Below are 22,692 nucleotides of genomic sequence, written 5' to 3'. Positions count from 1 at the left end.
TAGGGGCATGTCGAAAGGCTCTCTCAATTGGCCGAGAGCACTGTTGGTTACACATACACTTTCAGGGCAGTGGTGGCTTAGCAGTTAAGGCTCTGGGTTACTGACCGGAAGGTCAGCGGTTCAAGCTCCAGCACTGCTAAACTACCACTGTTGGGCCCTTGATCAAGGCCCTTAACCCCCTCTGCCCCAGGGGCGCTGTATCATGGCCGACTCTGCACTCTGACCCCAACTTCCTGACATGTTGGGCTGTGTGAAGAAAAGAATTTCACTGTGCATTTGTATACGTGATCAATAAAAGACTCATTATCATCATCATACCGCTGGTCCGTAAGTTAAACTGCAGCGCCGCAGGGGTGGCGTATTTTTGCAGCCGAGCCCCGGAAGATAGCATCACGCCGGTTCCCTCGACAAAAATGGCTTTCGGATTACTGCAGAAAATAAAAAGTTCTGTGACCGACAAAAGTTTATGATTTTTTTTTTTTTTTTGATTCATCGAGATTATCTTCACAAACGAAGACAACTTATGAATTTTGAAGCCTAAGTACAATCGCCAGAAGTAACTCGCTAAAGTTAGGCTATAAACGAACTACGCCACGGCTGCACGACTCCAACATCACCAGCACTGAGCGACCGATAGAATTTATAGCACTACAATTTGAAAGCACGCTACAATCGGAAGATACTATAAATCTACCAGTTGGAATGGTTTGCAGGAGTATAAGTACGAGTATAAACACAACGAAGCTGTAATCGAGGAGTTTTCCTGTTCGGCGTGATGACATTTAATGTCCCTGACAATCTCTGTAGTCCCACTTAGCCACTTGCTAGCGAGCGCCTTTTTGAAGACACGTAAAAGCTTGACAGAATCGCAGGTGGGGTATCACAGGTGTATTTTCCATCGCAGAATAAAACGCGAAATCTTCAGCTTGTGTTAACCACAGACCTTTCTTATTTCAGGCGTTTAACCAAAGACCTTCATCTTCTTCCACCAATAAGAGAACCCTTTCGACACGCCCATACATTTCGACACGCCCATTACTCCGACCTGCAGAGATCCATTCTTGAAGTCTTCCAGAAATGCAGCGATTCCAGCGTCGGTTACTAGTCACCATTTCTTTTGTCCAAACTGAACACCCAGACTCATTTCTTAATTTATTCATTCCTTTTAGATTACTTTCTTTCGAGTCATTAAAAACGAAACGGCGTTAAATTCCTAAATGTGTAGTCTATGAATATACCTATATGATTTGATGCTTAACATTTAAGGTCTCATTATACACAAATTTACACAAACTTAGCTCTCGTATGACGTTAACTTTTTTCCCCTTAACGAGCTGTATTTTCATCACATTTTTATATACCCTTGCGAACGATTTACAAATAAATCTGTTCGTATCCAGCTTGATAAATGAGGCTGCTGCCCAATTAGTCAGTTCATGCAAACAGCCAGCTCCCAGACTCCACGAGAGCGCCACTGAAAAGCAATACATCCAGCCCAATAAATCTACTCTTAAAACTTTTGTGTCACACTTTCCAAACATTAATGCAGCTCACCAGTGAAACTGAGACTCTGACAAAGGCGGCGGCACAAAGCGGAGTTTTACTGCATAGCTTAATACAGACACTGACTGTGTTTACATGGACAACAATAATCTAATCATCGACCTTATTCGGAATAAGACAATATCCTGATTAAGGTGTTTACATGAGTCGCTTTGAGAAGATTCCTTTCATGTTCCCGTTTTACGTTATAGAACACAGTTCGATTAACGGCACACGTCGTTACGTCCCCGCGCCACGCCGTCCGACGTTCCCTCCGGAATTTCACGTATCGACATACAGTTGGTCTTCGTTACGGGACCGTATACCGTTTTGGTCGTTTCATTTTTAATTTTACGAACGCTTCAAGTGCGGTTAATTATCTGTCGTGCTGTACGTGCAAACAGACGACCGCTTGAAGCCGTGGGCTGCGTCCCAAACCACGTACGTACCTACTATATAGTATCCAAAATACAGGTATCTCACCTACTATATAGTAGTTAAGTACGCGGTTTGCGACGCAGCCGTGCTCTCTCGTTCGCCGTCAAACGGTCGAGCGCTGCCGTGTGTGTACGTGTCCTGTCGCAAACTGCGATGAAAACTCCCACACGACGCTAATAGTGTGATTAAGGTTTGTACGTGTCTGTAACGCACGTCGATAATGCGACTAAAGCAGGAAAACTCCACGTCTTAATTCCATCTGTTTACACGTCGAGTATGACTTTAATCGGATTAAGGTCATTAATAAATCACTGTATACATGCTAGTTTCTTAATCAGAGTATCGTCTTGATATCGGATTATTGTCGTCCATGTAAACGTACCGATTGTTAATATCACCGCCAAGCCACCTGCTCAAATTAATCTGCAATTCATCCAGTCAAAGTGTGTAACAACGCACTACAGAACTCAACCCTAGTGATTGATGAAAAAAAAATCCCATTAAATAATTCTCATAAAAACTTACCAAAGATGAAAGCAAAAAGGCAGAATTACATGCGTTAGAATTCTAAAAAAATATCATATAGATTTAATACATGGACAAGCTGTGACATGCTTCCACAGACTACACATTTGCAGTGTTACCCAGCAGCACTCCTTCCACCCAATAAAGCACTGAAATAAAAGTGAAAATCACAGAGAGCCTCTTTATCGGCATTCTTCCAGCGCACATTGTATTATGTTATATTGTTCTCTTCCTTAGCTTCGCAACACATCCAAGAGCTCACTGCTTTTCCTTTGTATGTCTCATGTTTTAACCTGCTAAATATTACAACGGTGATATTTGGAGCAGAGAGATATAGGAAGGAAATCTACCGCCTTTAAAACTGCTAAAAGAACGTGGTTAGTTACGGTTACTTTTATATAGCGCTTTTCAAAGTGAGGGGGGGGTCTCCTCAACCACCACTAGTGTGTAGCCTCCACCTGGATGATGCGAGGGCAGCCATAGTGCACCAGAACGCCCAGAACAAACCAGCTATTAATGGAGAGGAGATTTATGTAGCCAGTTCAGGGATGGAGGTTATCAGTGGGGCATGATAGAGAAGGGTGAATGGGGGAATTTCGCCAGAACACCAGGGTTATACCCCTACTGATAAGTGTCCTGGGATTTTGAAAGACCACAGAGAGTCAGGACCTCGGTTTAACGTCTCAGACCGTGCTGTTTTTACAGTATAGCGTCCCCGACACTAGACTAATGCCACTATACTATATGCATTAGACCACACACAGACCACAGGATGAGCGCCCCTGCTGGCCTCACTAATACCACTTCCAGCAGCAACCTTGGTTTTCCCCAGGAGGTCTCCCATCCAGGTACTGTCCAGGCTCAACCCTGCTTAGCTTCAGTGGGACACCAGGCAAGAACTTCAGGGAAGTAGGTCTCTTCCGTGGGTTTATTATTTCTGTGCATCCTACCATATATTAACTGTATTTACCACTGGTGCTGAAAATTCAATAGTCCCTCAGGACGGAACGTAATAATATTAGTGCTGCAAGCTCTCGCTGAAGTAATTGTCAGATATTTACTCCACGCTGAGAATAGGAAGCAAATTTAATTTGACGTTTGCTGCAAAAACGACGCTCAAGAGAATAATACACGCGAGTTAGACGCGACCTTCAACTCCGAGCTCCACCTTTAACAAACCAGCCGATAATCAAAGTGGCTTTTTCGTGTGCCCTTCAGCTAAAGTCCTCATCAGTTACCCAAAGCTGACCGAGCACTATTATCCCCTTCAGACGGTCGAAACTGATTAACTGATGTGTACAGCATATACACACACAATGTTCCGGCCCATATACACTGTTAATGAGCTCTCTCTGATACTGTTTGATAGGCTCAAGGCTACAAGGTCAAGCCGGGTTCCATAGAACAACTAGGAGTGGACATGAGCCATATGCGTGAGTGCATGCAGGATGCTCCAAAACAACCACATAAATACAACAGTAATTTTTATATATTATTTTATATTATATCATATATAAAAAAAATTATGTATTTTAAAATTAAATTTTATTAAATTAAATATATATTTATATATATAAAATTAATATTTATATATAATGTATTTAATTAAATAAATATATTTTATTTCTATATATACACAAATATATATGTTTTATGTTAAATATTTTTTTATCTATGTTAAAAATATATATATATATTTTATCTATATATTTATTTAATATTATTATCATGTCTAGAAGAACAGATTACAGAGGAACTTGTATGATGGACTCATTTATTTATTTATTTATTTATTTAAGTATGCATAATTGTTGATATGGTGAAGGTTTCTGAAAGGAAACATGTATTTAGCATTTTTGGAAGGAGTCTCCAGTGGCAGGTCTTTTTATTTTTTGTCTTAATAGCTTCAAGAGAGAGAAACACAGGTTACAGAACAACCGTATATAGCTGCTTTAACTCATAACGCGGTGATAGCGGGAACGAACTTGTTTTCGTACATTCCGTAACATGACAGGTAGCGCATGACATGTCACTCTTTAATAAATAAAAAAAAAAACAGCTTGGTGTTAGCAAACCGCTGGGGTACGAAAGGCAGAAAACTCTCGACGCATGCTTTTATTGAAAAAAATAAACTTCGGGTTGGTGACGTCACACTGCCACGTTATTGATTATTTTCGGCATTAAAAGCAGGTTCCAAAGTGTTTTGTACCGAAAATAACGTTCAGCCCTAACTTAGGATAACGGTAAGCATTACAGAGGAGAGCAGGAACTGAACCAAGCAATATAAAAGCATGACTCGTTCACTTCCTGCTGATATTTGTACATTTGAAACCACGTCTACCATGTGCACTATTTAAGGAATTTTCCTAGTCACCGATTGTGAGCGGTATCCAGCACATATTCAATTCTACATTGCAGTGTATTAGCTGAGTGTCCAGACAACATAGCCAGGGGGATTCTGAGCACCCTTAATACATTTTGCACTTTGTGGGGATTAGGGAGAATGCCATTCCCCGTTTCAGACACAGGGGTAGTCTTCTTCGGAGACAACAGAATGCATTAAGAGTGTGTGTGTGTGTGTGTGTGAGAGAGAAACACATAGTGGTGAAACACGCAAAACCACTCGCTTCGAGGAAAAGTCTTGCAAGGAAAAAAAAAAAAAAAAAAAAAAAACAGTCGCAAATGAATCTGAAATCTGAGAAAGATGACAGAGAGGCAGAGGCTTTCAGGTTTACAGAAAGACCTCAGTCCAGACAGTAATTAGTCAGGGTTTATAATTCTTCAACTACCAAAATGTATTTAATCATCACGACAGCTCGCTAATAACGTGCACAGTAGCTTTTTATCAGGGCCTAATAAGAGATTGCTTTGCTTACGGCATTCCTGACCAAGTCCGCTCTGAGAGTACAATGTCCTCAACTGTCTTTTCAGTGGCAAAGTCAGTAATGCAGCACAGCCGCTGGGTGCTGAACACGAAGGGTGTGTGGTTCTGGACTGAGGACTCATAGTTCTCATATCTACTACTGAATCCGGTCTAACACACAACGGAGAGAAGCAGGAATGAACCGTTATTGTGGTTGGCAGGAAAATTGCGCTGCTCGATTAAAGTAATGAGCACCGATGATAAGTCAAATGGAAAGGCTGTTTTAGCCATCATCGTGTGCACAGATCTATTTGAAGATTTCTAATAGAAGGAGAAAAGGGGGAGGATTTGCAAAAGGTCTTGTGACTTCTTAAACCACAGACGTTAAATAGAAGTCTAAGAAAACAGGCACAATAAAGCTCGAGTATGCGGAGTATGTAGCAATTCAATTACTAGACCCTGAACAATGCAGTATGTTGTATGGCATGTCAGGTGGGCAGAGGTGGATGAATTGGTGGGGGTACGGAAGAGTTCTGGCAGCTTTGGTTTATGTGAAGGATGACACTATAATTAGACAGAAAAATCATAAATCAATCAATCAAACTAAATATATTTATAAACCACATTTAAACGCAACATAAAGTTGAACCAAAGTGCTGCACAATAGAAAAAGGTCAAACAATAAAAACAATTACATCAAGATCTAGACATTATCAATGGCTAAAAGGATTTTAAAAATATAATGATTTAAAGGAAGATTTAAAATAGCTAATGATGACGCAGACCTCGCATGAAACCGGAGACCATTCCAAAGTCTGGGTCTGGTCACAGGAAAAAATAATAAAAAGCCAGATCACCATTGGGTTTACATTGACAACAGGGGACAGACAAAAGACCTGAGCGAGTAAGGGCGAAGAAGGTCACTGATGTATTTCGGTGCGAGACCAGATAATGCTTTCTACACAAAAAGAAGGATTTTAAAAATCAATCCTGAACTTAACAGGTAGAGTGAAGAGATGTCAATAAAAGGGAACCGTGTTCCCTCTTTCCAGGCCTTGCTAAAAAACACTGTTGCATTTTGAACTATTTGTAATTGAGATAAATCAGATTGAGAAAGTCCAATGTACAGTGAATTACAACAGTAAACAAACCCAAATAATAAATGCTTTACTGTACACTCTCGGGGAAAGAAAAAAAAAAACATGAAGTACTTAACTGTTCCTTTCCTTGGCATCTGAGTGACACAGTTAAAATTAGCACCTTTAATATGCCTTTTTCTCATGGGACCATGGATAACTAATATTCAAGCTACATGATTAGACTCTAATGACCTTTTAGAGAAAGGCTTGAAATTTACATTTCATGCACCTTTCTAGTTAAAAGATGCACATTAAAAAGTATTGTTTAAGTGTACCACCTCAGCAACAAGGAAAGGTAGAGTTTAGCATCTTAGTGCTGTTATTTTTTATGGAAACTGAAATCTTAACCCGCCAAAAAAAAAAAGTATCAAACAGATGATTTGTTTGAATCATATTTCCATGATGATGTTAGTGTTGATATCTGCATGCAACACCACGTTGAACAGTGCTGGTCAATGTTCACACTGCAGGGCTTCCTCACCTAATCAATCCCAACTTAATAATCAATCACTGTTTAGGAATACTATGTAGTAGTGTAGTGTGCGGATTAGTATGTAGCCAATTCCAAATAGAGGTGTGTGGAACAGGTGCAGAACTCTCCTCTGCTCTTTAGAAATGCACCTAGATTACTATAGTCCTTGCAAAGTGTGTTTAAATACCGCAGGGTTTGCGGATGTAAACACCTGGCCTTGTGTACAAACACCGTATGTTTATTGTATACACATACACACAAGCAAGCAAGCAAGCAAGCACGCGCGCACTCGCGCCCGTGCACGGTAAGCTCTCGTACTCGCTCGCGCAGAGCGGAACTGCATTATGACAGACTTCCCGACGACAACAATGTGTCTCTTTCATTAGCAAACCCGGGCGCAGGAGCTTTGAAAGTTACTACTGACGTTTTGTGAACCTAAATCAAAACGACAGGCGTAACCGAGCAACGCTGCATGCGCACTGAGACGTAGGAGAGAGCGTTACATAAACACACGCGCGCGCAAATCAAGCCGTGTGTAGTAATAACACGAGCACAGTCTACGCAAACGCCAAAGAACACGCCGTTACTTACCGTGGTGTGTGGCGAGGGCTGCTGCAGCGCTTAAGACTCGGCAAAGTGAGCGCCGTCGTGCTCCATTGAAATGAACTTCAACACGCCGCTTGTGTCTGTCGCTCGAAACGCCGCTGTTCGCGAGAACCGAGCCGCCGCTCAGTGTAGCGCTCACACTGTGTTTGATCAGCAGCGGCCTAGGATCCTGTCGGGAGCGAGCAACGTGCAGGGAGAAACCCATCCTGATTGGCTGAAGCTCAAATAAGAACGCCCACAACCAGGAGACCAAACAGTGTCGTGCTCGGGAGGATGGACTCCGAAGGAACGAATCTGATTGGTCAGAAAGATACGAGCATGGCCTACGTCCCAAACAATGTACAAGCCAAATGGCGTCCAAAAGCCATGCTGTTCCCCTCGGAGTCCTCATTCTCACTACAGCAGTCACATGGACATCATTGAGAGCAAAGAAAATATACTATGGAGAGTTTACTGTGATATTTTCTCATATATTCTACAAAAAAAAAAATAATAATGTCTGGATGAAGAAAAAATTTAGAGGTTGTGTATAATTACACAAAGTTTGCCTGGTGCTTAAAAAAATTATTTATATATATATATATATATATATATATATATATATATATATATATATATATATACCCAGTTTTTTATAGCCACTCTGTGCTGCTTGGTGACAACTTAATGGTGATAATGTCTCTCTGTCTGTTAGCTTTGACTCTGATTATCTCTCCATGTTTCCTTTTGCTGTCAACTACTCCATATTGGTAAGCTGGTGAGATACCATCACTGAGACTGTATCCATGTAGGCTTCCACAAAGAGTGCAAAGAGCAGGGGTATTCAATGAAAATTTGTGATGGCCCGGTTTAATAAATTTCCTTTCTTACAAAGGTCTGAATAAACAATTATCGTGTTTCAATGGTGACAACAGTTACCATCTATAATGCATATCTACTGATGTTTAGTTCATTAATACGAACCATTAATAATGGATCATCAATTTGAAGTGATTCACATTACTTCTTCATCTTCTTCTTCTTCTTCTTTGTGGACTCCTGACCATCACACCCATATGGACCTGCACAGAGCCCTGACCTCAACCCCACTGAACGCTTTTGGGGTGAACTAGAACACCCCAGGCCTCCTCACCCAACACTTTATCTCACTAATGCTCTTGTGGCTGAATGAAACACAAATCCCAACAGCCACTCCAAAATGTAGTGGAAAGCCTTCCCAGAAGAGTAGAAGTTATTATAACAACAAAGGGAGGACTAAATCTGGAATGGCACATTCCAAAAGTAAATGTGGGCGTAATGGTCAGGCTTGTCCACAAGCCAGTTGATGACCCATGGCATAGAGCGTGCTTCAATGATCATTTTAGATCCCAAAATGAGAAATGAGACAGTGTAAGGATGGGGAGCATTGTGCACCATTTAGAACAGGATGTACAGACTATTTGTATGTTAAATTGTTATTGTAGATGGCATGAATGATATTTATTGTGTTTGGCTAATTTGTGTTTTCGAAGCATAATCAGGGAACAGTGGAGCGTAAACAGTTGGTCTACTTCTTAATACTACTTTAACTGTATTGTTCCTAAAGGAAGCTTGACCAAGTTTGATAATGACTGGCACAGTTTGAGTTCACATCTTTCAACAATTCAGACTTTAAATGCTACAATAGTGAGCTGATACATACGTCAAAAACTTGACAATGTAATAAATAAATAAGTGTTTCTAGTGGGATTAATTAAACTGAGAATATGGGAATTCTTAGCTAAACTAATCACATTCATACAATTTTGTGGTTTGACTGCATGGTTTGTCTCATAGAAGCCTACACTAATAGATCTTCACTGTTCGGAGGATGCCTACACAGCCTCAGCCTTATATCATTTATACCCTTAATGGTATTTTCATAGTTCTTCCATGAAAGTGCCTAAGGGGTATTTTAATTTTAAGAGCCTTTCATTTAATTCATTTTACAGCTTTCCAGAAGCCTAATATCTTTAACAGTCGGTGTATACAGAGCACACTGAGTGATGTAACCTACTATATGGTGGCATTGTTCGTGTGGAGGCATATTGTATGCTTCACTAAATCACATGTTACAAATGCTCATGTGTGTTTGTGTGTGATGAATGGAAAATATGTACTGCTTAGAGAGGAAGCCTGCACACTGGCCACACAGTCATTAAAAATTTATTTGCAACATGTATTATTTCCAGATTGAGCACTGATTCATATTTTCCAGTGAATACGAGATAAGTAAAGATGATCTGGCCATATTAAATGTTTTATCTTCTGGTGTGATATAGTCTCAAAGATGTTCCAATAGCCTGGCCAGTCACTGAGACAAAAAAAAAAAAAAAACCTCCAAGGTTTTCCTTCAGGATATTTTCTTTATCTCTTTCACACCATGTTAATGAATTAATGCTTCATTTTAATCTACTAACATGCAGGACAGAAAGCATTTGGTATTCTCACTGTAACTGAGGCAGTGCATTGAGCTGTACGCCCTGACCAAATGGGAAAGGAAAAGAAAGAAATCAATATTGCATATGTTTTTTAGGAGATCACTGTTTATTGATCACTCGTACTGGGACATCAAGGGCAGGGATTATGGGCTTGTTATTGTCAGAGACAAGGCAAAGTTTGAAAAGTAAGCTCTCACACTTCATCTCATCGTAAGGCCAGATTTTCTAATCTCACTGATCTGGTAAATGTATGTGTGCAATCATTTCCCTACACCAAGCTCTCATTCTTTCATACTGTCTCTTTCTATTTGCCTCACCCAGGATCTTATCCCAGGCTCTGTATCCCACCACATCTCTCATTTACGGAATAGAACTGTTGTACCTCATGTATAAGCTTCCTTTTTTACACTGATCAAACAGAAGCTGCCTGTATTCAAAAACGTCTGCTGTTCATCATGAGTGAAGTTGAGATACTGGCTTCAGATACTTTATGTTCCATCAAACACTGTTATAGTCATTTTGTCAAATTAAAACCCATATGGTTAACATCAACAGCTGAGAAGAGGTGTAACAATCACAAGCAAATCATGCCATACTACGTGTGTAATTTGTTCTTTAGTCAAGTGATGGTCACTAACAGTAAACAAAAGTGTTAGAGAACTGTCCAAATCATAGCAAGGGAAAACAGTATTGAACGCAAACGATCAAATCAATAACAGCTAATATATCCATTGGCTATAGTATATCAGACATAAAATATCAAATGTTCACAAAAATGTATTAATACCAGTGGGGGGAAAAAACAGCAATATATGTAGCATGAAATCCTTGTTATTGGCTTGTTCATAGTTTGACCGTCACAAAATGGATGTGAAAGCAGATGCAAGTGCTGACCTTTTATTATGCAGAGTGTAAAAATAACAACTAAAGAGAAGAATATACACAAAACAGCAAAACATACAAACTATGGTCTATACTATATGGAAGGCAAGGCAAAACACAGAAACGACATGAAGTACAAGAATGCAAGACAACGAGTGCTGTGCAAAAACTTGACATAAACACCATTGCTCATTAACCCAAAACGTGAATCGGGTGCAAACAGTGAGGTGAAGTGGCTGATGGGAATCATAGTCCAGTGCCTATATCAGCATATCCATAACATTGACAGCATAATCGAATGGCACTGGAACATAAAGTGTTGGCGTACTTACTAATCTTTAGAATATACACTATAAATTTTTCCCAGAATGAGAAATGGAACACCATAAATATGAGTGAATATTGTGGCACAACAAAGCGAGGACTGTATGTGCGCCATTTGGAACAGGGTCTATAGCCAATTTGTATGTTATATTATTGTGGATTGTCAGTGGGGATTCATGAAAAATACTGTAGGATTCAGTAAAACGATTAAATAACCGCCGATGTGTTCATCCTAAGATACGAAGGGAAACTATCATGTCAGTGATAACACTACATTACCTAAGGGTTCTTGGAACCCTCATTGAAATTATTGCAAAATATTGCAGGATTATCAGGGTTATAAATAAAACCTTTAAGGGTTAATCAAAACCAAATTTTTATGAATGTAGAGTGGTATGATGGGAAGCAAATGAGAAACTAGGGACAGAGGGTAGAAGATCGGTGACCTTTAGGTCATTAGGTCATTATTATTTCTCATTGGCTAGCAAGTATAAGTCTATACTTCGTCCTAAGTGTCAATAATAATGTAACCTTACTTCTGAGCAATGGGAAGGTGCCTTTCCCAACAGCCTTCACCTCTTGAATTATAGACTTACAGTAGATCCTACAAATTGGCTATTGCTAAATGTTTCATGATGAGAAATGAAACGCAAATATTTCCATCTGCCTAAATACTGGGATTCATCCCAATTAACAGGTTGGAAATTCTGCAGCATTCTACCAGTGTACTTGTCTTTGTGTGTGGATGTGTTTATATTTGCGAAATAGTTCTTCCCAGCATTGTGGACAATGTTTTAGTTGTCTCACATTAATATCAAGGCTATAAATTGGATTATGGTCCTGATTTACTAGATGTTTTAAAGCGTAAAAATATCTACAAAGTTGATAACACCTACAGAAAAATTGCAAGCTGATTTACTAACAAGGACTATGGAGGACTGAGTATTCACATGAGCAAGATAGCAGTTTTGCATGTTTTTCAAATGAGCAAAAACATGCATTGCTTATTTTGTTAGTTTGCCTTAATGAATGCAATTTGAGGCGTTTCTATCTATGCCTATGCAAACACTGGAAAACACTGGAGCAACAAACCTCGAGGTCTGTGAATTTTGGCTCCCCAACAGTTCCTCATGACTCGCGTTCTTAATTGGTCATTAGGAATGTTCACAGCGCTTGTTTGTTTTTTGGGTTTGTTTTTGTTTTTTTTCAAATCCTGCTTGTGTAGTTATTATTGTTCTTTGCACCTGCCAGTAATTTTCTACCAAATTCAGGTGGTTCTATTTCTCAAAATCTAACCATACTAGTAGCCTAATCTAAACCACCACAACCCTGACCAGACAGTTACTAAGAATATGATGAAGGAATGAATCATGTAGTGCCATAGATTTGTGTTAATGATGTGACTGTCCTGAAAGGTTCATATCTGACTGCTTACTCACACCTACATTAAGGAAAAAAAACAAAACAAAACAAAAAAACACGACTCCTGCTCACATGCACACATCTTATCTTAACCGGATGAATAAATTGCCTCGTATCTGCATCTGTATTAGTATCTGTTCAATCCAAATAACGTATTCATATTTGGTTACATCAGTGTTGCGATATCTAAGAATCCTGGATTTCCCAATGCTATAAAAACACTATATATGGCAAAAAGTATGTTGACGGCTGACCAACACACACACGCCTTCCCCCAACTGTTGCCATAAAGTTTATAACATGCAATTATATAAAATGTATTTGTGTGATGTAGCATTACAATTTCCCTTCACTGGAACTAAGAGGCCCAAACCTGTTTCAGCATGACAATGTACCTGTGCACAAAGTGAGGTCCATGAAGACATGGTTTCCCAAGGTTGGAGTGGAAGAATGAGAGAGAGAGAGCAGAGAGCCCTGGCTGAAAACCTTTGGCTGTCCAGAATGCAGACTGCACCCCGGGCCTCCTCACCTGGTCTCTCTAATGCTCCTGGTGCTGAAAGGGGCACAGCAAAATGGGACCAAATCTGGAACAGGATGTTCAAAAAGCACATGTGGGAGTAGAGTGATGGTCAGGTGTTCACAAACTTTTGGCTATTTAGTGTACATTCTACTATGGACAGATGCCTATACTGGAATAGCCGTAAAAGTGGGCACATAGTCAGATAGCAGATAGCAGTCAAATAGTCAAATCAATTTGCATGAAGAATTTGCATTACGTATCGGCTCACTACATCCCCTTCCCCCTGTAGGGTCCATTTGTTCCTTAAAGTAGTCAAAAGACCTGTCCTTTTTCCTACGCTGCTAAATCCACTCTAGGGCATAGTCACCAAGAAGAAAGCAATAAATGTGACAGGGACTTGACTGTAAAGCAGCTTGTGTTCTATGCTAAGATAAGGCGAGGAAACATTGAGGAAACTACTGCATTTTCCCAGAGAGCCATCGTAGCACTCCTGGAGGGCTAGTTTTAATAAAAGTGTTGACTGATGTTGGTGCTGACAGCTCTGGTAGAAAAGGAGTGGTGACAGTGATGGTTGTCTATGTAGAGGCAGAAGGAGGCTGAAATACTTGTTGTAACTGCTGCACATTATTCTCAAGGGGGTTCTTGTGTTGGGCCACGGTCGTGTTTGTTGTAGCTTGACTGACTGGCTTTTAGAGGTGACAGCTTGTCAGTGGAAAGGCATAATCTTAGTCAGGATCAAAACCAAATAATTTGCAAATATGGGACAATGAAAGGACAAAATAATGACAGAAAAGTGTAAAAAGCCTATTATAATGGGTGGCTAATGAGAAATACCAGTGGCTGCTGGTGTGTAGGCAGGCAGCAGTGAGTGCTGATCAGGGAAACCAGAGGAAGGAGTGGCTAGAAGTGGGGTTACAATGTTTTTAGAGAATTAAAAATGACAAATCAACGTTCTTGCTTGGGTGCTTGCCAGTTTTTGTTTGGGGTAAACATGTTGGAAATCTCACAGTTTGCCCCGGATTAGTAACGATTAGTGTGTGTAAAAACACATTCAAACGTCATAGCACCTGAAAAAAAAAGTGCAGTCTACTTGACTAACTGAGTCTACGGACGATTCTGTCTTTCAAATGTGAAAAGGCATGCTTTATCCACTTTGCTCTAATGAATATTCTGTCGGGGCGTTTCACCTAAACGTGGTGAAAACTACAGCTATGCGAACAGATTACTTTAGCAACTGCTATGTGATTTAATAAGCTTAAACGTCACCTGGGAATATCGATTTTGTGTGTGTGTGTGTGTGTGTGAATGCTTCTGGCATTTAATGACAAAAACACAGTTTTATCCAAGTTTCTCAAAATAATCTTTTAGCAGCTTAAAACAATTTAAGTTTCATGGAATCATGACTTGATATTCACTGTACCTTTGCACCTTTCATAACATTGGTATTCACAGGGAGCTTGTGAAACGAAACACACTCTTGCATACACTCTTATTTTGCATTCATAATGTGTTTTGAACAGTCTTTCAACACACCGTTATACTCGAATCATAATTATGTTTACGTGTGCTGTGTTTAAGTTTTTCTTACCCCGGAGACTCTTTGAGATAAGAATCTTTCTACGGCTATCGAGAACAATTATCGTATCCCTAAACCTCTTTTAAATACTATTTCCAGTTATAACCTATTCATTTTTGATAGAGCATTTATCATTTTGGAAACAAATCATTACAATGGAATAAACCATTGAATTAGTACACTGATAATATAGTAAACACAATTTAAAACACCTGACCTCCATAAGTACCTCCATCCACCCATTTTTCTGTGCCGTTTATCCTATACAGGGTTTTGGGGAGCCTGGAGCCTGTCGTAGGGGACTTGGGGCATGAGGCAGAGGACGCCCTGGACAGCCAATCAGCATGTGGGAATCGAGCCCCCAACCCTGGAGGTGCAAAGCAAGTGTGCTAACCACTAAGCCACTGTGCCCCCCATGAAGAAATATGAGTTCAAATACTATATCAGTTAGAATGTAATGCTTCGATCATCATGCATGTGTCTGCTAAGAATTCTCTCCAAATGTGGAAAACTTTAATCTATATGATAAGAGTGTAACACAATATCTGTATCTATAATCCGTTTATTGCTCTGAATATCCATATATTTATATGCATTTGGATTTAAATCCGAAATGGGCACAGTCTAAACTATAATTATTTTTCTTGCTTTCATTCTTTTTTTTACTGATTTTTTTTTTTTCCCCAATACTAGAATGTTTTTTGTACCACAAGTCCTCCAGATGCTCTGGAAAACACTAGGAAAAAAAACAGGGCTAGAAATTCCGCAAAATTGGCATGGTATGTGAATTCTGCCCCTGACAGTTCTTCAACCTCAACCTATTTCACTTGAGTTCATCATTAGCTCCATCTAGATACGTGAGCGGAACTGGAGTTTTAAAATTATTATTGTTTGTACCTGCCCACAATATTTTCTAACAGATTAATGATAATGATGACCAATTCAATTCAATTCAATTTTATTTGTATAGCGCTTTTTACAATAGACATTATCTCAAATTCAGCTTTACAGAAATATCAACATGGTATACAGATATTAAAGGTGCGAATTTATCCCAACTGAGCAAGCCACTGAGTGGCGACGGTGGCGAGGAAAAACTCCCTAAGATGTTTTAAGAGGAAGAAACCTTGAGAGGAACCCGACTCAGAAGGGAACCCGTCCTCATCTGGGTAACAACAGATAGTGTGAAAAAGTTCATTATGGATTTATATGAAGTCTGTTTGGCCTTAGGAGCAGCTGTAGTCCCAGCAATCTGGAATTGGAGTAGATGAGAGCTCCATCCAGAGGTAGGACATCCAAAACGGATCAGGCAGGTCCGGAGAGCAGAAAGGATCAGGATCTCTAGTATCTCCATAAAATCGTGTGTGACTCGGCATAAGGAGAGAGGGAGAGAAAAGATTATTAGGACTGTGCTTAGCGTAATAGAAAGTCTAGTCAGGGTAGGCTTGAGTAAACAAATACGTTTGAAGCCTAGACTTAAACACTGAGACTGTGTCTGAGTCCCGAACACTAATAGGAAGACTGTTCCATAACTGCTGTAGCCTTCACTATTCGAGGTACCGTCAGATAGCCTGCATCTTTCGATCTAAGTAGGCGTGGCGGATCATAGAAAACCAAAAGGTCGCTTAGATACTGTGGTGCGAGACCATTTAGTGCTTTATAGGTTAATAATAGTATTTTATAATCAATGCGAGATTTGACTGGGAGCCAGTGCAGTGTGGATAAGATCGGGGTGATGTGGTCGTATCTTCTGGTTCTAGTTAGGACTCTAGCAGCTGCATTCTGTACTAACTGGAGTTTGTTTATGCTCCTACTGGAACATCCAGACAGTCACATTACAGTTAATTACAGTAATCTAGTCTAGAGGTGACGAAAGCATGAACTAATATTTCTGCATCATGTAGTGACAATATGTTTCTTATCTTAGAAATATTTCTGAGTTGAAAGAAGGCTATCCTAGTAATATTATCTACATGAGCATCAAATGTTAGACTGGAGTCAATAATCACACCAAGGTTTTTTACTGCTGCATATGATGAAACAGAAAGTCCGCTTACTTCTAGTTACACGTGGTCCTAGTACAAGTACTTCTGTCTTATCAGAATTAAGTAAAAGGAAGTTAGTTAGCATCCAACGTCTAATGTCCTTTACACATTCTTCAAGTTGCTGTCTGTCTTCTGGCTTCACTGAAGCATACAGCTGTGTATCATCAGCATAACAGTGGAATCTAATTCCATGTTTATGAATAATTTGACCTAGAGGTAGCATATATACAGTAAAAGCAGTGGGGCTAAAACAGAACCTTGTGGAACACCAAATTTAACCTCGTTATGCGTTGAGAAGTCTCCATTTACATCTACAAACTGATACCGATCGGTCAGATAAGACCTGAGCCAGGAGAGGACTGTTCCCTTAATGCCAACAACATTTTCTAATCTGTCAAGGAGAATAGTATGATCTATAGTAACAAAAGCTGCACTAAGGTCGAGTAACACAAGCAGCGAGACACAACCCTGATCAGAGGCCAGTAGTAGGTCATTTACTACTTTAACTAACGCTGTCTCTGTGCTATGACGAGGTCTAAATCCTGACTGGTACATTTCATGAATGTTATTCCTATGTAAGTACGACCATAACTGCTGCGCTACAACCTTTTCTAATATCTTAGAGATGAAGGGGAGATTTGATATTGGTCTATAGCTGGACAATTGAGAGGGGACAAGGTCAGGTTTTTTAATCAGAGATTTAATAACTGCGAATTTAAGTGATTTAGGTACATAGCCAGTGCTAAGGGAAGATTTGATTACATTTAAAAGCGGTTCAATTACTCCAGGACAAATCTGTTTAAAGAAACATGTAGGTACAGGACCATCGTGCAGCACCGACATGAACATAAAGGTGGTCTTTGTTTGTCCCTTTTTGTGTTGCATGTAAGATTATTCTCCCGATGCACACATCAAGTCTTAATCAGATGCATTGTGAATCTTTCTGGCCACCTTTCTAAATAAATCAATAGTGTGTCTTCCATTTTTCATCTTTATTTGGATCTGTTCAGAACACATTATTTGTTTACTGTGAATAATGTATTCGTATCTGTATCCGTGCTGCATACAGTACATTTACATTTACATTTATTCATTTAGCAGACGCTTTTATCCAAAGCGACTTACAAATGAGGAAATACAAGCAAAGAGATATATCGAGCAGAGAACAATACAAGTAGTGCTACTATACAAGATATTTAAATTGAGTTCTAGAAAAGTGAAGTGCGCAGAGTAGAGGTGTAAGAACCAGAGTAGGTTTTTTAAACTTATTTTAGGATAATGTGTGGTCGGCATTTTTGGGGTTAATTAGGTGTTCATGGAAGAGGTGGGTCTTTTGCTGTTTTTTGAAGATAGTGACAGATTCTGCAGTCCGGATTGAGTTTGGAAGTTCATACCACCACTAAGGGACAGATAGTGTGAATGTTCTTGAAACGGACCTTGAGCCACACTGTAGGTATTACTAAGTGCCGGTCGTTGATCGATCGCAGATTGCGTGAGGGAACGTAAGCCTTCAGGAGAGTGTTGAGGTAGGAGGGTGCCGTTCCAGAGAGGGTCTTGTAGGTGAGCATCAAGGCCTTGAATTTGATACGGGCAGCTACAGGAAGCCAGTGGAGGGAGATGAAGAGGAGTGTGACATGGGTTGTTTTGGGCTGGTTGAAGACGAGACGTGCTGCTGCATTCTGAATCATCTGAAGGGGTTTGATGGAGCTGTCTGAGAGGCCTGAGAGTAGTGCATTGCAGTAGTCCAGTTTTGATATGACAGGAGCCTGGACAAGTAGTTGTGTAGCCTGTTCGGTGAGGTAGGGTCTGATTTTCTTGATGTTGTACAGAATGAGCCTACAGGACCGTGCAGCTGTTGATATGTGGTCTGTAAAGGTCAAACCGTCATCAAAAATCACCCCAAGGTTCCTGGCTGTCCTGGTTGGCTTGAGTGTGTTTGAGCCGAGCTATACAGTGAGGTCGTGGTTGATTGAGGGGCAGGCTGGGATGACAAGAAGCTCAGATTTTGCTGAGCTTAAATATCAGTATATACAGTAAATATCAAAAAAAGTGTTCCATTCCATTCCAGCACTATAAAAAAAAAAGTGACTGTGCCCATTACAACAACAAAGATGCGGCATCACTGCTAAAAATGTCAGATGTCACATTTTTAAAAAGTATTCAGTACCCCGTTCTCATTAGCATATTTAGCTATCTAAGGCGTTAAATTATATACATATATATGTAGGGGGAAAAAAATCTTTCCAAAATTATCACATTTCTGTGTCTCTCTAGCTGGCAAGTTGTGAGTGACGTTATTGTAAAATAAAAATATCTAGGAGCAAAACCTCAGTGGTACAGTGGCAAAGACCCCAGAGTGCTGAAGTGTGGAGTGCGTAAATTGTCTGGCTTCCTTTTTAAAACAATCAGCTCCAAACTGCCTCTGGAAAGATCTAAACAATATGAGTTTCCACACTCAAGCAGCACCATGTGCAATGTCAGATGTAAGCTCACTGCTGTTGGACTCTACAGCACTAGAAACATGTCCTATGGAGTGGTGAATCACGCTTCACTGTCTGGGTTTGGCCTGATGAACACTCCCTGCCTCAGTGTGTAATGCTGTACTGTAAAGCACTGAATAATAATAAGCATTGGAATAATAATGTTTTGTTTTATTCAGTACAGGCTCTCTTGGTTCTCATAACGTAAATCAGATAGGATAATAAAGCATTGAAAAACAGACACACTAATGATGACTCATTTCCACTCTTAAGTTTTACGCTAAAATCAATTAATTCAGAAGAAAAACAGGATAAAGAAATCTTTAAACGAATGTGTAGCCTATAGTAGCCTATAGTTAAGTGTAGAGTCATGGAGCATATGAATATGTGATACTTTTGTCGCAAACTTTTACCACATAAACATGACTATGAACGGTACTTCAAAAGCAGACAAAGGCAAGTAAAATGTTGCTCAAATTTCATTGTACTGCAGCCAGTGCAGATAACGCGATGGAACAATTCTTACAAAAATGGTTGAGAGCTGAACAGAAGAATGTGGCTGTTCTGGAAAGAGCCCTGACCTCAACCTCAATGAACATTTTTGCGATTAATTAAATTGCAGAAAAGGGAAAATGACCCATTTAAAATTTTTCTGTCATGAATTCGTCCTGCTTCACGTTGCGGCTCCCGCAAATGGACTTAGAGGAAATTGCCTCTTTTGTTAAATGAGAAATCGCAGGCAATGGCAATCTGCACAGCTATCAGTTACATCTGCGTGTCATTCAAGGAGGGCACTTAGTTTCTCACGAGGCAGTGTGTCGTTAAATGATCATACCTGAAGGCGTGGAATTCCAGCACACGTTACATAAATCTCAAATGTGCTATGGTGTATTTACAGTTACAGTATTTAACAGGTGCTTCATAATCTCCATATGTATAGATTTGATATGCATTTCCAGATGTATGATCAATTGTGTGCTACAGCCATATGGCATTGCCACAGTCATCGTCGTCATGTCATGTGGGCGGTGTGTAATACAAACAATAACCACAAAGTAATGTCAGGCTATTCCATATCTAATGCACTTCGGAGGCTATTCTAAGCGCTTGCATGTTGACCCAGGTACAGAAATTGGGCAAGTTATATCTCGAGCAGTGCATTTCCCTATAAGACTCTAAACTGGGAAATTGCCCATAACTTTTGGCTCTTAACACTGATATTGAAACACAGTCATTCATATGTCTGCTTGTCAGTGTTAAAGATCTCCCTGGCTGTCTTCAATTTTCTCACAGCAACCCACATAAATATTGATAGACAGTCAGGTAGGTGTTCAGATATAATATTTACAGGAATTCTGAACTGAACATGACTTGCACAGGCACAGAAACAAGGCTGTGGGCCTGTTTGTAAGGATTGTGTGTCTGTTTGTATTCATTGGATGACTCATTCCTTTGGTCCCTAGGAATATGGTAATAATGCCCGAAGTGGCGAGGATGCGTAAAAACAAAAGGCATGGATGCCCTTCAATTTCATTTGCTTCCCTGAGTACAAACTGTCACAGAGCCGGAAGAGAATAGTAATTTGCTGTGTCATAAACATCACACCATTTAGCAGAGTAAATGAACTGCACGGCTTATGTTTGAGTAACAATTCAAATGCATCTATCCTGGGCAAAAGTCTATCAGACATGGTGTCAGTGAAAATGTGAGAGCGGAAAGAAGCATCGCCTAATCTGCTGAGAGACTCACTCCGAGGAGACAGATGGACGATGAGGCATTTGAAGCATAGCCCTCTGAATCCATGTCCAAAATGGCAACAGAGAACTCCAGGCTATTTTGGTCAAAGGAACCTGCCCAGACTCCTCATACCATAACCATCACCCTTTCATTTTAATACTCTTTCAACTCAAACATGCTAGAAACTCGTATGAGAATGCAGTACTTAATCTTATGCACATCATTTAGATTAATGTGTTTTATTTGGCTGCGTATTAACATAGTAACAAACTGCTAGTATGTGTGTATGTATGTGTATATGTATGTATGTATGTATGTATTTATGCATTTATTTACATATGTATGTGAATGTATGCGTGTATATATACTGTGTATATATATATATATATACATGCATACATACATTCACATGCATATATACATAAATGCAATGCAGGTTTTTAGACTTTTGAAATGTTTATAGGAAAAAAAAAGCTTTTTTTTAAATTTACTATTCAAGACTCTGCACTATTTCTAGTTCCCTATTTAAATGTAAGCAAATGTGTGATATTGACCATGTTAACAGCTTTGTACAAAAGCTCAGATTGTCCTCATGTCTAATCTCTTCTACTGAAGCACATGTTCAAACGACACGCCGATGGATTTGATCTAAAATGGATCATAAGGTTTTGCACAAACTTGTGGAGTCCATGCCAGCTCGAGCGCACACTGTCATTAAAGCAGAAAGGGGACGTACCAAATACTACGAAACTCTGAAATTCATGTCAATATTCTACTTGTCAATTCTACTTTTCACTCAAGTGGTTGTCAGTAATATAATTTGTAATGAAAATCGTTGTATTAAATTAGAAAATAATGCAAGGCAGAAGAATTTTTACTAGCGCGCTCATTTTGGACCACACTGTAGATATGTACTGTATGTACAGCTGTACTTTTTGCCACAGTACAATAATTGCACAGACCTTAAAGGGTAAATACCATATATTGATTTTACAAATGATACTTGCTGTAATTTTTCAAGGTGGAAATATAGATATGTATATATAATGTGTATAATATACTGTACATACATTATAGGAAATTAAAATATATAAAAAGCAATGTAACTAAATACTAGGTAATAGGCAGTACTTGATATAAGATGACATTATCAATAACCCTTTGCTTTCGGGTGAATAAAAAATATTATTACACATTTTAACTGTATTTATCAGCTCTTAAATCATTTAAGCATGTATTTACAGAAATAATTTGCTAGTATGAATTATATATTACACACGACTAAAAGTATTACTTGTAAGTGCTATATCATTACCTATCCATTCCATTGCAGAGCTGCATTACAAACCTGCCAGTGCTCATGTCAGTTATTTCAAAAGGTTTATTCCACCAGCTGTCATCAAAAAAAATCGCCTTTGTTAGTTTGATGTCAATTTTTTGTTGTTGTTATTGAAGTGTTGTGTTGTGACATTTTTTTGGGTTGAAGTCCTATACATACTGTTTTTATAGATATACATTTTTTTGTACTCAACATTTGTTTGTTAATTGGTCAACATGTCAGACATCAAAGAGAAAAAAAACGTAACCTGGTTTTCCTGTGCCATGGCATTAGTATTCATAAGAATCTTATAAATAGTAATCTTATAAATAGTAAAAATGGAC

At 39.3% G+C, this 22,692-nt stretch overlaps 1 protein-coding gene across 2 annotated transcripts in view; it reads right to left on the bottom strand.

The window, feature by feature from the left end:
* Positions 1–8,135, bottom strand: part of adarb1b (adenosine deaminase RNA specific B1b) — a 181,149-nt gene extending 173,014 nt beyond the window's left edge. For both annotated transcript variants that reach the window (XM_053681094.1, XM_017470554.3), the window contains exon 1: positions 7,571–8,135. The gene's annotated coding sequence lies outside the window, so the exon portion shown is untranslated. The remainder of the gene's footprint in view (positions 1–7,570) is intronic.
* Positions 8,136–22,692: the final 14,557 nt, after the last annotated feature.

The sequence above is a fragment of the Ictalurus punctatus genome, chromosome 6 (genome assembly GCF_001660625.3).
Source record: "Ictalurus punctatus breed USDA103 chromosome 6, Coco_2.0, whole genome shotgun sequence".
In the NCBI taxonomy this organism is placed as follows: domain Eukaryota; kingdom Metazoa; phylum Chordata; class Actinopteri; order Siluriformes; family Ictaluridae; genus Ictalurus; species Ictalurus punctatus.
This window is presented reverse-complemented; position numbering and strand designations above follow the sequence as displayed.